The 16,949-nt window shown below is 43.9% G+C and overlaps 1 protein-coding gene across 5 annotated transcripts in view; it reads right to left on the bottom strand.

Annotated features, from left to right (window-relative positions):
* PDCD1LG2 (programmed cell death 1 ligand 2) overlaps positions 1–16,949 on the bottom strand; it is a 90,458-nt gene that overhangs the window by 2,661 nt on the left and 70,848 nt on the right. For 3 of the 5 annotated variants that reach the window (XR_004813375.2, XR_004813376.2, XR_004813378.2), the window contains 4 exons: positions 15,937–16,245; positions 15,363–15,498; positions 5,001–5,175; positions 2,351–2,659 (listed from right to left, as the gene is read on the bottom strand). The gene's annotated coding sequence lies outside the window, so the exon portion shown is untranslated. Of the gene's footprint in view, positions 1–2,350; positions 2,660–5,000; positions 5,176–15,362; positions 15,499–15,935; positions 16,246–16,949 lie in introns of those variants that run through there. The other 2 variants (XR_007401647.1, XR_007401648.1) reach the window with 2 other exon arrangements.

Genomic DNA, 16,949 nt, shown 5'->3' with positions numbered 1-16,949 from the left:
TATTGAGGGTACATCAAAATAAAAAGCTTCTGGGGAACCCTCGGTGGCTCAGCGGTCTAGCACCGCCTTTGGCCCAGGGCTTGATCCTGGAGCCCCGGGATCGAACCCCACATCAGGCTCCCTGCATGGAACCTGCTTCTCCGTCGGCCTGTGTCTCTGCACCCCCCCTCCCTGTGTCTCTCATGAATAAATAAATAAAATCTTTTAAAAATAAAAAATAAATAAAAAACTTCTGCACAGCAAAGGAAACCATCAAGAAAATTAAAAGGCAACCTACTTGAATGGGAGAAGATATTTGCAAATGACGTAACTGATGAGGTATTATCCAAAATATATAAAGAATATATATATTATATATATAAAGAATTTATACAACTCTACACACACAAAAAAACCCCAAATAATCCAATTTGAAAATGGGCAGAAGACATGAACAGACATTTCTCCAAAGAACACATACAAATGCCTCACACAGTGAGGCAGACCTCACACCTGTCAGAATGGCTAAAATCAACAACACAAGAAACAAGTATAAGGATGTGGAGAAAAAGGAACTCTTGTGCACTGCTGGTGAGAATGTGAACTGGTCCAGCCCCTATGGAAAACAGTATGGAGGCTTCTCAAAAAATTACAAATAGAAATATCACATGACCCAGTAATTTCACTTCTGGATATTTACCCAAAGAATATGAAAACACCGATTCAAAAAGATACATGCACTTCTATGTTTATTGCAGATTTATTTACAATAGCCAAATTATGGAAGCAGCCCAAGTGTCCATTGATAGATAAATGGATAAAGAAAATGTGGTATATATACACAAGGGAATATTACTCAGCCATCAGAAAGAATGAAATCTTGCCAATTGCAATGACAGAGGGCATTATGCTAGGTGAAGTAAGTCAGCCAGAGAAAGACAATTACCATATGATTTCACTCATATGTGGAATTTAAGAAACAAAACAGATGAAGATAGGGGAAGGGAGGGAAAAATAAAATAAGATGAAAACAGAGAGGGAGGCAAACCATAGGGAACACACTGAGGGTTGCTGGAGGGGAGGTGGCGGGGGATGGGGTAACTGGGTGACAGGCATTAAGGAGGGTACGTGATGTCATAAGCACTGGGTGTTATATATACTGATGAATCACTAAACTCTACCTCTGAAACTAATTTAAAGGAAAAAAGTCTGGTGTAAGTCATCTGTGAAAACATAGGAACTTAATATTTCCTTTGTAGGAAGACTTTAAATGTTGTTTATGTTTCTTAAATAGCTATTCAGGTTCTCTATTTTTAAGTAAGTTTTGATAAGTTATATCAAAAGTTTCTAGGAATTTGTCCATTTCACTTAAATTTCCAAATGTTTAACCTAAATTCACACATTTAAAAACATCTTTGTCTTATCTTTGATTATATGCCTTCCACTCATAGTATTGCTGTTCTTTCCCTCTTTTTTCTTTCTTGCTCAGTCTCAGCAGAGATTGCTCTATAAAACAGAACTTCTGGGATGACTGGGTGGCTCAGCGGTTGAGCATCTGCCTTTGGCTCAGAGCATGATCCCAGGGCCCCGGGATCGAGTCCCACATCCGGCTCCCTGCATGGACCCTGCTTCTCCCTCTGCCTGTGTCTCTGCCTCTCTGTGTGTTTATCATGAATAAATAAATAAAATCTTTAAAAATAAATAAATAAAACAGAACTTCTGATTTCATGAACTCTCTCTTTTGCATCTTTGTTTACTTTTGCATGAACTTCTGTTTTTACCTTTACTATCAATTTCCTTCTACTTGGTTTTCTTTTCTTCTATTGGTCTTTTCCTAATTTCTCAAGTTGAACACACAGCTCACTAACTTTCAGCTTTCCTCTTTTCTAAAATAAGCATTTAAATGAACTTCCCTTAAAGAACCACTTTAGCTGTATCTTACAGGACATGGTAGGTGGTAGTTTCCCTATCATTCAGTTTTCAGTATTTCCAAATTTCTATGATCCTTTCTTCCTTGACATATGTGTTATTTACAAGTGTGATTCAATATTTTCAAATATAAAGGGAATTTTACAGATTTATCTTTTGTTTTTTGGCCACCCAGGAGCCATTGCTTATAGTTTGTTTTCCTAGAGTCAATTGGTCACTATTAACAGGTGCCTGTGCATCCTTGCAATGCTGCTCAGTGCATTTGCAAGCATAGACTAATACATATTTATTAATTTGTAAAAAACACATGGGGCATTCTAGAACATTGTATTGGATCTCTTAAACAGTATATCTTAGAATTGTTCTCTCTGTGCATCTAGGGATATACCTCATTTTCCCCCCACTGCTCAGGATACCACTGCATAGATGAACTATAACTTACTTGACCAGTCTTGTCTTCAGGAGACACTTCAGTTCTTTCCCATCTTGTTTTATGAGCAATGCTGCAAGGACTCCTTTGCATTTTTGTCTGTGTGTATGATTATGGCTGTGGGCTAACTCCCCAGCAGCCGAATCGCTGGCTCAAACAGAATGCATTTTGACACATATTGCCAGATTGCTTTTAAAGTTGGTGCATCGACTTACACTCTCATCACACGGGGAGTGATCAATTTTCTCGCAGAAATACCAGCCTTTTCGCTTCTTGGCAATTCGATAAGCAAAGAGCAGACTCTGTCATCGCATTGATTTTCTATTAAAGTAAAAAAGGGACCATAAAAGTGGTTTCAAAAAAAAAAATCTACAGGAGTTCAGAGGAGGAAGGACTACCTGTTTGGGAATGAGGGCCAGATAAATTATAGGAGGAGGAGAAGCCCTTCAGCAGGTCTGGAATAACAGGCAGGACAATGGCAGAGGAGAGAGGGAGGAAGCAGGCAAAACATTCAAGGTGCTAGCATGTAAAGAGTGTGGCCTGGGTCTGGCACAGAGAGTGGAAAAGTGGCTCACAGGTAGCCTCTCTTGTCTAAAGTGGCAAGATCCCATCCTAAGTAGTGAGGCAAGTACACCTCGCAGGCAGCAAGGAACCACAGAGGCAGGGTTTCCTGGCCCCGGCTGCCCATTACAACCACTGGGGAATCCTAAAAACAAAACCAAAGATCAATGTCCCGAGTCCCATCTCCAACCAATTAAGTTAGAATCTCCAAGAGGGGCTTGCGGAGACTCCCGGGGGTACTATTTGGTAGCCATGGTTGAGATTCACTGCATTGAGGACATAGGAACAGGGGAGTGACAAGCTCAAAAGTGGGCTTATGGAAGATTCAGTCTTAGATTGCATGCTGCTTACCTCTAAGTTTATTTAATAATTTGAAAAATGGGAAAAACAGCATAGCTAGTTAGGTAAAAATTGAATTTAATTTCTGCCATCTCTTTTAAGAAAAAAACAGCAAATCTTGTGTGTCTCAAAATAAGTATTCTCTAATATTAGGGGATAAGATCATTCATCAAGTGTGTATAATTCACAGTGAAAACTGCTTACACAAGCCAGTGACTTGGGCAGAGAGGGTGACTCATCCTAAATTTCGCCTAAAGGGACGCTGCGCTCTGAACAGTGAGGCATCGTTTGGACACTAGATGGAGCCATGGGGCGTGATTTCAAAGAAAGAGGTAGAGTTTGAAGGGAGGGAGAGTCTCAGAAACTGGCTACTCCAACCCTGCGTTTCATGTTTTATTTTTCAATTTCTTTCTTTGTGTGTGCAATACTGAGTAAGCTACACACTCATATAGTTGTAAATGTACAAGGGGAGAAGGCTGTATGGTCTCTGTCTGCTGTCCTGATCCACCTTCCACCCGCCTTGAGCCTTGCAAGGTGCACTGACAGTGTCCTCTGCCCTTGGGCTTCTTGTAGGGTTTCCCCCAGGGGAAGGTACTGAAAAGAATGTTGAGGGCAGGGAGGGAATGAGGTCAGAGTATCCATTTCCTCAGCTGTTTCTTTGCTGGACTGTGGGTACATCTGGGGGGGAGGGGTCCAGCATCAGTCCAGGGGCTCCTTCTGTATCTACAGCTCTCTCTCTCTGGGTTCAGATGGCCACTTGCTCCCTTGTCCCTTGGGGCCTAGTCATGGTAGTGATTCCCCCATGAGCAGACCCAAGGTTGGTCACGTCACCATCCTCTGTTGGGTACTCCAGCCCTGTCCACACCTCTGTGAACCATTCATTCATGAAACTCCATTCAATGACATCTTTTGAGTATGCCATGTATTTCCCACTGGTTTCTCAACTGTTACAGGGCTCCCTCCTCCTGTCTCTCTGCTCCCCATCAACCCTGTTCTCTTGAAGCAGCCAATTCTATAGATTTCCTATATTAGCATTACGAATATAAAGGAATATGGGGATCCCTGGGTGGCGCAGTGGTTTGGCGCCTGCCTTTGGCCCAGGGTACGATCCTGGAGACCCGGGATCGAATCCCACATCGGGCTCCCGGTGCATGGAGCCTGCTTCTCCCTCTGCCTGTGTCTCTGCCTCTCTCTCTCTCTCTGTGACTATCATAAATAAATAAAATAAAATAAAATTAAAAAAAAAAACGAATATAAAGGAGTATATATATTCCTCTCACCCTTATTTATTTAAATTGTAGCATATGATATAGCCAGTTCCACACCGTGTGTGTGTGTGTGTGTGTGTGTGTAAAACAATATATTCTAGAAATCGCTCAATGGCCGTATATAGAGATCACCCTTACTCCTTTTTAATGGCTGCATTACGTTCCATTTTATGGGTTTACAATCATTGGTTAGCCAGTTGCCTATCAAGAGACATTTAGGTTATTTCCAGCTATTTGCTATTACAAATGTGGCTATAAGGAATAACCTTGTGTGGGGGTTGTTCCTCCTTCTTTTATATATAAGGAAAATGAAACAGAAAGAGATTAAGTCAATTGTCTGAGGTTAGTTCCAGGCAGAGTCCCTGAAATCATAGTCACCAGTTAGCAAGATGAGACTACAGTCACCCCCACCACGGGACCTGCATTCTGCTGTCTCCCCACCCCCCCCCACAGTTTACTATACATTCCAATTCTCCTTACATTTCTACACTTACGCTTTCATTCCCAAGATAGTGGTTACAACAATGCCAGGGCATGTTTCCTGCTTCATTATGAATTGGCCATGTGACGTTGGACAAGTCATGCAGCCTCCCAGGGTTTCAGTGTTCTCACCAATAAAATGTTTCTTACTTCATGATGTCAGGGAAGGCATTCATCTTGGAGTAGCACCTGGCCCATAGAAAGAGCTGTAATAAGCACTGGCTCTGATTAGTGGTGTTATTAACATTCCTTTGAGTAGAGGCTATGCTTCCACAAGAGAGTTCAACATGAGAGAGCTAGCTCATTGTGTTTCATCAATAGTTAACCTTTTAAACTGAGATTATGTGAGATGATCAGATGACTTTTTTTAAAACATGTGATTCCACGCCCAGCATGGAATCCAATTCAGGGCTTGAACTTTCAACCCCAGGATCAAGACCAGAGCTAAAACCAAGGGTTGGTTGCTTAGCTGACTGAGCCACCGAGGTGCCCCCGATTGCTTCTTAAGAGCAGGTGTGGATGAGGATAAGCAAAATATTAGGGAACTGGGGTTGTAAAAGAGGAAAGAGATTCTAAAGATAACTTTGCCCACTTTGCAATTTCATTTTGATTTTCTGTGTGCTTGGAACAGTGAGCCCCACAAATCTATCTGCTGTAGGACAACCTTCCCGAGTGTCTTACAGGTTCTAAACTAGACTCACTGCTCACAAGCCCTCCACCATCTGCCACTTCAGACAAACAAACCAAACTAATCCTCCTGTCACCATCCCATAGCACATCTGGGTGGGTCAATTTAAAAAAATTTTTTTAAATCATCCTTGACTGCTGTTTTTCACATCTTTCATGGCAAATTTGTTCTCAAGCCCGGTAAATGTACTCCTCCTAATAGTTTTTAATGTCACTCACACCCCTTTCTCTCTCCTCTGAGACACTTGTTATTTCTACAGACCACTCACCCTAACCTTAACCTAGTCCTATTTCTTCATTCATGAAATTTATAATTGGGAGAGAGAGAGTCAGAGGTTGAACATATACAATCACACAGATAATTGGTTCAGGAAAACAGGGATGTGGCTTTCTAGCCTCCCCATGAAAGGAAGAGTATAAACCCAGGCTTTGGGTCTTGGAGCTCAGGGCTTTCTAGCCTCAGGGATCAGTTGTCACCCTTGCTTTGGAAAGTCTCTGGGATGATAAGAACTGGAGTTGGCAGGCAAAGAGGAAAAGAGGTGGCCTGATGTTCAGGAAAAGGGAGAAGGTATGAGATTGGCAGGGATAGGGAATTGGAGAGAGGGAACTTGTGGCAGGTTCTGTGAGAGTGGGGGATCTGCTTGCACTTTTGCACAGTGATCCAATAGGATGAGACTTCTGGTGGGGGAGCAAGGAGGGATGCCTGTGATGACCTGCCCTGAGCACCTGGACCCCAAGAGCAATGGCAAGAATCCCTGGTGGCAGACATGTGAGCAAAAGACGACCTTTGCAGGAACATATCTGCAGCCTGCGAGGGTAGTAGAGACCAACAGATGCTCAAGGGCCAGTCAGCAATGGGTCACAGTAGCTAAGAGACCAAAGTCTAGGCACCGTCCTTTTTCATGGCCCCGGGTAAACCCGAAGGTCCAAGATGACCTATTTTGGGGTTGGGGTAGTAACTGCAGCTTCCTCCATATAAGACTATGGAGTGTTGACTTCATGTCATGAGCCTGATTCCATGAGCCATTTCTAGAAGGCCAGAGAGGCTAAATAATTTCTGTTCTTTTCTTTTTTTAAAAGGAAATAAGCCAAAAAGGAAGTACATATTTTTAAAGTCACAAATGAGTTGTGTTACCATGAACATGCCCTGAGTCCCCTATAGGTCTCAGTTTCCTTATTTGTAAAATGTAGGGGGTGATGGTGAACTTCCACGCTACTGCCATCCCAGGGTTTTATGCGGCCTCATGCAAGAACAGCATTGTTAATATGACAACTTGAGGGCTTCTGGTTTTGCTTGAGTCATGTTGGTTATGCTCCCAGCTGAGAAAATGAAAGCTGATGGGGCCTATGCACGTCATGCAACAAAGTTTTTATCATCCACACTCCTTTCTTGAAACTCTTTCTGGAGATGAATTGCACTTAGCAGTAAAGCCGAGGCAAGAGGTTGCGCTGTCAGGAACACATGACCTGTTTCTGTTTGAGGCTGATCATGTGAAGCTGACACCCAGGTGACTTTTCTCATGAAGTTGGTGGCTGGGGAGGGACAGGACGGGAGACTCCCTCAACCTAAGAGAATCTTTGTGCTAAATGAACGAGAAAACCGACCTTCCTGCCCCTAGTAGCCTGCATAGAATGTTAGTGCCCATTATGCTCCTCTGGACAGGGAGTGAACGAGGCTTCATGGGCAAACAGGTGGCTTCTCCTATGGACCTCAAGGAAAGGAGTAGTTCAAGGATGCAGCTTTCTGGAACTTCATATTCAGTCATGCAAGTGGACACATTGAGGGACAGAGGTAGATAGAAGGAATCAATGTAATTTTGCAGTAGGGGAAATGCATTGAGATGAGACACTTGAGTATTGTGGTTGCTCACTGACTGGTCCTGTCAAGGCTGTGTCACTTACCAACTCTGCGACTTTGGGCCAATCACTCTCTGTTCCCCATATGTGAAATAGGGAAATGATGGTGTCCAGCTCGTGGGAAAGTTATGAGGGTTTAATTATGAATCTTAAATGAGTTAGTACTTGTAAAGCACAAAGAACAGGGTCTGACATGGGGAAGGGAAGGACTTGGTGACTGTCGTGGCTGTGATGCCAAGCCACACATACTGACTCAAACATTTTTGGTGCTTCAATCAAAGTTGGAAGTTTGAAACTTCAGGACTCGGCCTCAAGGCAATGCCAGTATTAATAGAATAAGAAATGTAGCTGTCTACTGTGAGGTATCCAAAGGAGTTAGATCACTTCCAATTTCTTCTGAGAACCAGGTAAAGGAGCCAAGACAGAAGAGCTAAGGAAGAAGGAATGTTGTGGACACTGAGAAGAGATGTTTTAGAAGTAATAAAATAGCCGGAGTCAATCTTCTTTGAAAAAGATACACGTGAATTGCCTGATAAATCATGTGTGGGGTTTCTCTAACTTTCCTAAATGGATTTTTCTTTTTGTGTGTGGGCCAACCATAAGAGATATCTCAGTATCTGAGAAGGTGCTTTCAGCTTTCCCCCAAAATGTAGACAGCAAACCAGTGTGTCCAAACCTTTCCAATCTGTTTTATTTTTTTTTAAGGATTTTATTTACTTATTCATGAGAATACACAGAGAGGAGAGAGAGAGAGGCAGAGACACAGGCAGAGGGAGAAGTAGGCTCCATGCAGGGAGCCTAACATGGGACTCGATCCCCAGTCTCCAGGATCAGGCCCTAGGCTGAAGGCGGCGCTAAACCGCTGAGCCACCGGGCTGCCCTCCAATCTGTTTTAAAACAGAAAGTCGGGATCCCTGGGTGGCGCAGCGGTTTGGCGCCTGCCTTTGGCCCAGGGCGCGATCCTGGAGACCCAGGATCGAATCCCACGTCGGGCTCCCGGTGCATGGAGCCTGCTTCTCCCTCTGCCTGTGTCTCTGCCTCTCTCTCTCTCTGTAACTATCATAAAAAAATAATAATAATAAATAAATAAATAAAAAATAAAACAGAAAGTCATGGGGATGCCTGGGTGGCTCAGCAATTGGGTGTCTGCCTTCAGCTCAGAGTATGATCCTGGAGTCCTGGGATCGAGTCCCACATCATGCTCCTTGTGTGGAGCCTGCTTCTCCCTCTGCCTGTGTCTCTGTCTCTCTGTCATGAATAAATAAATAAAATCTTTAAAAAAAAAAAAAAAAACAGGGCAGCCCCGGTGGCGCAGCGGTTTAGCGCCGCCTGCAGCCCGGGGTGTGATCCTGGAGACCGGGGATCGAGTCCCACATCAGGCTTGTTGCGTGGAGCCTGCTTCTCCCTCTGCCTGTGTCTCTGCCTCTCTCTCTCTCTCTGTGTCTCTATGAATAAAATAAATAAATAAAAATAAAAATATAAAAAAAACAAAAAAATAAAAAAAAATAAAAAAAAACAAAAACAGAAAGTCATTTTACAGATCAGAAAAACTGCATTCTCATCCAGGGAAAGTCATGATCGAGAGTCACATACTGTCTTAATTTTTGAATTTAACATTTAACATTTCCAGAGTATTTTACTTCCATAGTTGCACTGCTCCTCAGAGTTCAAAACATAGCCTGCATCTGATTCACTTAGTGAATATATGAACATAGCTTTTGAAAAGCTAAAGTAAGATATCAGTAAGGTGGTGTTGGTTGGTAGTATCTGGAGGGACCTTTCTTCTTTGAATTCTTCGATGATTTCCAAATTTTTCTAAAATGACCTGCCTTCAGCTCAGGTCATGATCTCCGGGTCCTGGGATACAGCCCCACGTTGGGCTCCCTGCTCAGCAGGGAGACTGCTTCTCTCTCACTCTCTCTCAAATAAATAAATAAATAAATAAATAAATAAATAAATAAATAAAATCTTTTAAAAAATAACTGAAAGCCTTTTTTTAAAAAATTAACATTTGCAACGTGGTTTCTTTTCTTATGGAAAAAAAATTAGCCTGCCTGCCTTCCTTCTAGAAATAACACAGGAAATAAATGTCTGAAGTCAGCATTTTGTATTGCCTTAAAAAGAGGAACTTTGTATTTACTCAATTCTTGCCTCAAGAATAGCCCGTAGGTTCTTGGTCAGATCTTAGTGCTAACGTTATGATGGTAACATATCAAAAGAGCTTATCTCTATTCTTTTTGATGATGACTACACATCATCTGATCACAAAGTTCATCCTAGTCAGATAACAAGAACAGAAAGTCCCTTAGATGAAAAGATGTGGCCCAGAGAGCTGTCACGCTCTTTCTGATTGTTTGCCACACTAGCTGGAGGCAAGGAAATGTGGGATTAAATTCTGGTTAGAGATAAATGGGGATTTAGAGAATTTACCCTTCTTTCCTTTCTCTCTCTCTCTCTCTCTCTGTGTGTGTGTGTGTGTGTGTGTGTGTGTGTGTGTGTTGAATTTAGGTTATGTTTTGAGTAACATTTTATCCTGAAGTCACAAGATAATACACAGTATTCCAGATTCTCAGTTCCCCTTACTACAGAACCATGCTTGTATCTTCAGAAACTGGCCTTAGTGAGAAGTAGACGATGTAGGAAGGCAAAGTCCAGGGTGGGTTTCTGCAAGGTATCAGCATGTTTCTTAGAGGAATCTCTTTCACAATTCCAAAATGAAGTTCTGGTCGTGTTGGCTGAGAATTATTAGAACTTTGCACTTTCTTATTTTATCATCAATGGCAGCTGTAAACTCCCTGCAAGTCCAGCGCCTACTCATTTCGGGAAGCATCACATGATCCCAGGAAGATAAGAGGTGTCTATGTCTGAGTCCCCACTTCGGGAAGCTCACAGCCTTATCAGGTGGAAACAACTGAGGAGCTCTCGCAAAGCAGATCAAAAAAGACCCGATGAAAAGCCTGCATGGAGGTGCTCCTTCATCTGGGCTGTGTCTTTCTCAACAAAGCCCAGGCCCCTAACAGTCAGAGGAGATTAACTTTCACAAGCGGGTACATTCTATTCTGTTTCTGACTTCAGCCCTTCTAGGTGAATTCATGGTTTTGTTATCACCTCTTTTTGTTCTCAGGATGTTTTTGCTGTGGAAACAGTTGCTTTCAATGGCCTCTAAAGCTTATGAGCAAATAAGATCTTTGGAGTCTCCCTCATCTTCCCCTAGATCTGAAAAGACATCACAAGTCAGGATTGGCTGTGGGCAGCCTCTTTCTTTGCTCATTCTGATGACTTTTTCTAAAGGTGCTGACTGCAGCCTTTACATCTCTTCTCACTAATACCTGTTATAATCCTTTTAGTAAAAATGGGGCTTTGAGGACCTTGCCTCCTTAGCATCACATTAGCAAATCTCATATCTCTTACTCACAGTTCAGCTGATTTACCATCAGAACTGAATGAAATTATTGTCTGTGCATTCCTCTCTGTAGCTTTTCATTTCTTTCTCTCATCATTCATTCATTCAACAGATATTTTACTGAATGCTGAACCATGACAGGCCCTGTGCTAGGAGGCAGAAGCCAAAAGATGAATGAGACCTCATGTCTGGTAGAAAAGACCATCAGCCCCTGCGGCACCTTTGTATGATCTGGAAAAAGTCAGCCCTTCCTCCTGGTGGAGGCAGCTCTGTGCCAGGGCTCAGGATAACAAGTGGAGGACAGAATGGATTTTAGCCCCTTCTTGCCTTCTTGGCCAAGGATCCCTGTGTAGGGCATAACCTGAGCAACCCTCTGCTATGGACCAGGAAATGTAAACAGCATATTATGGTACAGAATGGTGAACACAGAGAAGAGAGGACCTGACTGCCTGGTAGGTTGGGGAGTTGGGGGAGGTTCCATGGGAGTGGTTCCATGGGAGCTGAGCCATGAAGAAGCTCATCCAGTGAAGGGGATAAAGGGCAGAGGGAAGATGTACAAAGCCACACAGGTTTGAAGAGCCTGGCATATCTGGGGCTCTGAAGTCATTGATGATGTTCAGAGTGGCCAGCAAGTGCATGAGAGTCAGGGAGTCTTCACAACAATTGAGGCTGGAAGATACTTTTAGCAGTGATCTAAGCTAGGACCTAAACTTTAGGTCCTTGCTACTCAATGTCTGGATCTCCTCAGAGTAGCTTTGGCATCACCAGACAAATTATTAGACGTGTAGAATCCTGGGTCCCACCCAACCTGCTGGATCAGGACCCACATTTAATAAGTTCTTTGGGGGGGACACCTGGGCAGCTCAGTGGTTGAGCATCTGTCTTTGGCTCAGGTTGTGATCCCAGGGTCCTGGGACAAAGTCCTGCACTGGGCTCCCTGCAGGGAGCTTGCTTCTCCCTCTGCCTGTGTCTCTGCCTCTTTCACTGCATCTTTCATGAATAAATAAAAATTAAAAATCTTTACAAGAAATAATAATAGGTTCTTTGGGGAGGAGGGTTTCAAGACAGCTGATCCTGAGCTCATCTCCTTTCTCTCCCAAAATGATCTGAAAATTAGATGAACTGCTCCCCACAACAAAGGATAAAAGGACAATGTCAAAATAGATGGATAGACTAGGATATGGTCTTGACAATAAAACACCAGCTCCAGTGTGGGGACATGCAATAGGGAGGAATCTCACCCATCTGGTGCTTCTCCTGGAGGAACAAGGGTTGGTGCCTTACATGAGGCCATCCAACTCTTGGGATCTGCACCAGAGATATGAGCTCCCCCAAGACATCTGGCTTAGAAAATCAATGGGGACCCAAAGTTCTATAGAAAGTTGAGAGTCTTCTTTTAAATAGCTTGTGTGGGGTCTCATTCACCCCAGGATCCCGTGCAAAAGCACCAACTTGAAAATCACCTATGCTGCACTTAAAGGATATTCATTTGCTGGTCTGGGGGGCACCTGCTGGAGGGGCAGCAAGAGTTGAGTCTCTCTCCTTCAAAGAGAGGTGCCAGTGGCCATCACTGTGCTCTCTCCAGCTGCCCTGCTGAACACAGGCAAAGGTGCACAGCTTCCTCCTGCTGTCTCACAGAGGTCCCAGCAATCCCCTGCTCCCTGGCTGGGGCCAGCAGAAGTCAAGGGTCATGACATTCTCTCACTCCCGACCTGGGGCCAACATGTGCCTGCCAGCAGGACGCTCTCTCAGAGCATCCCCGAAACCCACAGTGCATGCAGACGAGGCATTTGCCCACTCCCTTCTTCTGAAGCTGGCCCCACCTCATACACTCTCCAGCGGCCCTGCTAAAGCCAGCAGCTTCATGTGAGCCACCCAGCGGCCACCCCTGGTTCACCTGGCGCTGGTGGCCAAGGGGAGCAGTGATCCTGAGCTAAAACCATCAGAAAGACAGTTCTAGGCTGGCCAACACCCTCAGGGCACTGCACAGACTGCATACTGAAAGGCACCCACAGGCTTCATGTGAAAAAGGCTTATTTTCTTATCCTGGAGTTTCAGCCCGAGAGATAGGCTTCATGTTCTCCGTATATCTAGAGGCTGTGAAGCTGCTCCCAGAAAATGTATTAGGGGACACCATCCTTACACACCCTCTTGGACTTGCTGCAGCTCAGTACAACCTCACAGAAAGGAACTTATACATTCAACTGGTGCCCTGATTTTTTAAAGTGTTGCCCAGGGACACGTCCAAATGTCCCAGTCTGGAGACGAACAGGGTTTAATGATGGTGGCCCCACAGGACTGTATAATCTGCATACTTCAAAAGCTTCTGCATGAGGGTCTGACTTCCAATCAGCCTGAAACTGGGTGTTAACTGAGATTCCTCTCCTTGGAACACTGATAGGTCTTGGAACACCCTTAACAATAGGGACTTGTTAAGAATAAATTAGGCCCTTCAGATAATCACAAAGGTTCAAGAGACAACCGAGAATTAGGGCAAGGGTGAATAAGAAGTTCCATCACCTCCGCCAGGCTCTTCCTTCAATATTTCTTAAAAGAGTTCTCTGTTTCACCTAATCCATAGAAACATAGAGCACTATGCAAAATGAAGAAACAGAGGAGTCTGTTGTAAATGAGGGAGTGAGACAAAACCTCAGAAAGACCTTAATGAAATGGACCTGAGTAGTCTATCTAATAAAGATTCCCAGTCATAGGGACACCTGGGTGGTTCTGTGGTTGAGCACCTACCTTCGGCTCAGGTCCTGATCCCGAGGTCCTGGGATCGAGTCCTGCATCGGGCTCCCCATGGGGAGCCTGCTTCTCCCCCTGCCTGTGTCTCTGCCTCTCTCTGTGTGTGTCTCTCATTAATAAGTAAATAAAATATTAAGGAAAAAAAAAGATCCCCAGTCATAGTCACAAAGGTGTTCTCTGAACTCAGGACAAGAATGGATGACCAGAGCGAGAACTTCCATAAGGAGGCAGGAAAATATAAGAAAGCCACAAGAAGAAGTCGCTGAGGTGAAGAACACAATAACTGAAGTGAAAAATACTGTAGAAGGGTTGGACAGCAGACTAGATGAAATGAAAGAACAGACCAGTGAGTGGAATGACAAAGCATTGAAACCCACTCAGAGTAGCAAAAAGCAAAAAGAATTTTAAAAAATGCAAAAAGCCTGAGAGACCTAGAGGAGACGTGAGAGGGGGAGGAGGAGCAAGTAAGGGCCCATCTTTGATGAAGAGATCACAAGTCTCAATGGAGAGGACATTCACAGACAGAAAATTAATAAGGAGGGATCCCTGGGTGGCACAGTGGTTTAGCGCCTGCCTTTGGCCCAGGGCGCGATCCTGGAGACCTGGGATCGAATCCCACGTCGGGCTCCCGGTGCATGGAGCCTGCTTCTCCCTCTGCCTGTGTCTCTGCCTCTCTCTCTCTCTCTCTCTCTCTCTCTCTCTGTGACTATCATAAATAAATAAAATTTTTTAAAAAATAAAAAAAAAGAAAATTAATAAGGAAATGTCAGCCTTAAACATTGCATTAGACCAGATGGAATATATATATGTGTATATATATATATATACACACACACACACATATATATATATATATAGAACATTCCATCCCAAGCAGCAAAATTCACATTCTCAAATATGTATGGAATGATCCCCGGGATGGATCACCTGTTTGGCAAAACAGAACAAGTCTCAACGAATTCAAGAGGACTGAAATCTTATCGAACATCTTTTCTAGCCACAATGGCATGAAACCAGAAATCAGTTACAGAAGGGGACACTGGGAAACCCACAAATGCATGGAGCAACCAGTGGGTCATCAAAGAAATTAGGAGGAGAGATTTTTAAAAATACCCAGAGATAAATGAAGACAGAAAAATGACACAGTAAAATCAACAAGATGACAGCCAAAGAGTTTCTAGGAGGGAAGTTCATGGCAATACCTGCCTGCCTCAAGAAACAAGAAAAATCTCAAAGAAACAATCTAACTTCACCCTTACAGGAATTAGAGAAAGAACAAATGAAACCCAAAGTTAGCAGAAAAAGGGAAATAATGATGATCAGAGTGGAGAGCAATGAAACAGAGAATGAAAATACAGTATGATCAGCAAAACCAGGAGCTGGTTCTTGAGAAAGACAAGCAAAATGGACCAAAGCCTTTAGCCAGAGTCGCTGGGAACAGGAGAGAGGGCTCCCGTGAAGTATAGAATTAGGACACAGGGGAAGCTCTGGGAAGGGATCTCCTGAGAGACCTGAAAGAGTGGGGAGAGAGCTCTGCAGTTACGGGAATGTGAAGAGACCAGTGCCTGACAGCCAGTGGGTGCTCAACATCTGCTTCTGATGGTTGAACGGTGGCATGAATGAATGAGCAAAGGGAAAAAAGCAGAAGAGGTGAGGGGGATGGGGCATAGAAAGCACTCACCTTACTTCCCTATGCTAGACTCTTCTACGTGGCTCATGGGAACCTAACGAACATGAAGCTGGAAGGCTCTGGGGTTTCTGGTCTATGCTCTGTCCTCTGTGGGCTGCCCTGATTTTTTTTTTCTTCAAGACGAATCCTATAGGAGGAAAAAAAAAATTCAAGTACAAGTGGGATTTCAGCACCTGTAGGAGGTTATTATTACAAATGGCCGAGGGGCCAGCTCTGGTTTTTTGAGTGTTTTGGCCACTGGTGTGGGAGTGGGATGTACGGGGAACCAGAGACCAATTTCCCTCAAAAGAAGAATGAGTGAAGAATAAGCTGGAGGTACAAAGAAGGGACCTTTGGGGAGAGGAAGCAAAAGAGAAGTAACACTCTTCCCCCAAACTGTTTCTGGGAATCCAGCATAGAAATCCCTCAAGGTCATCACAATATCATTACTCAGTGATGGAAAAATCACATTACTGTAAAGCAGAGTCAAGAAAAAGGTAGAGTGGGTGGCAGGTGGTGGTATTTGGTTTGGCTTTTAAATTTAATTGTATGATACGACTGCAGAGAAGCCGATTCGACGGCTTACCATGAGCTGGTAGCTCCGCTTGCGTGATGTCTCTCCCTCCTTCCCACAGGTAGCTGGTTCCTCTAAAGCCATGGGTGAAGATGTCCAAGGGGAAGGCAGGGGAAGAAACATGCAAATATCAAGGCCCTGCCCTAGAGCCTCCAGAGGCAGCTCTAATTTTCAAGATATAAAGTAACAGTTGTCCTCAGTTATACAGCAACCATTGGGAAGAAAACATGATCTCCATCTCTTCATCTCTCTAGCTTCCTTCAAGTTTCCTTCAGGATGTCTGCGGTAATGGAAGATTTCTCGCAGCAGGCCTGTGGGTCACTTGAATTAAAACAGGACAAAAAAAGACAAAAAGAGTAAGAAAGTAATCTGCAAGGAACTGACAGGTGGAGATCATCTGGAGGGTCAAGCAGTTGGATTTACCCTAGAAGTAATGGCTATTGTAATTCTGAGGTGGTGTCTGTGTTTCTCCAAGTCTGGTCTGTGCCTTTCTGTTGAGCTGCAGAGGGTCACGGGTCTGCACAGGCTATGCGGCCTGTTCTTCCTGAGAGGGATGGCCGGGAATGATCAAACCATAGAACATAGATATGCCTTTATACATAAGGATGATTTTGCTCAGGAGGCAGGATGGGGTTTTTAAGCTTCAATTGACATGTAAAACTTTACGTGTAAAACCTGTATTTGAAATCTTCCAGGCAACTGCTTGATTTCCTGGGATGGACAGATAATGGTCCCTTCACGCCTCTCCTCCAGGGAAGGTGGGTGGGTTTTGACTTTGCCCATGATCTGCCTGAAACTGCCCCCTCGCACTTCTTTTTCCCTTGTGGCCATTGGCAGACTGGAGAGGAAGTGTCTGAACCTGAGCCCCTGCAGCTCGGTTCAGTTACAACTGGATCTGAGTCCACCTGCAAGACAAGCACTTCTGTGTGCCTGGAAATCCTGAGCCTTTCTGCCAACACATCTCACTTTTTTTTTTTTTTTCAGTATTTCTTAAAGGTTTTATTTATTTATTCATGAGAGACACA

Source organism: Canis lupus, chromosome 1 (genome assembly GCF_003254725.2).
Source record: "Canis lupus dingo isolate Sandy chromosome 1, ASM325472v2, whole genome shotgun sequence".
Lineage (NCBI taxonomy): Eukaryota > Metazoa > Chordata > Mammalia > Carnivora > Canidae > Canis > Canis lupus.
Note: the sequence above shows the minus strand (reverse complement) of the source record. Positions and strands in the feature narration are given on the sequence as shown.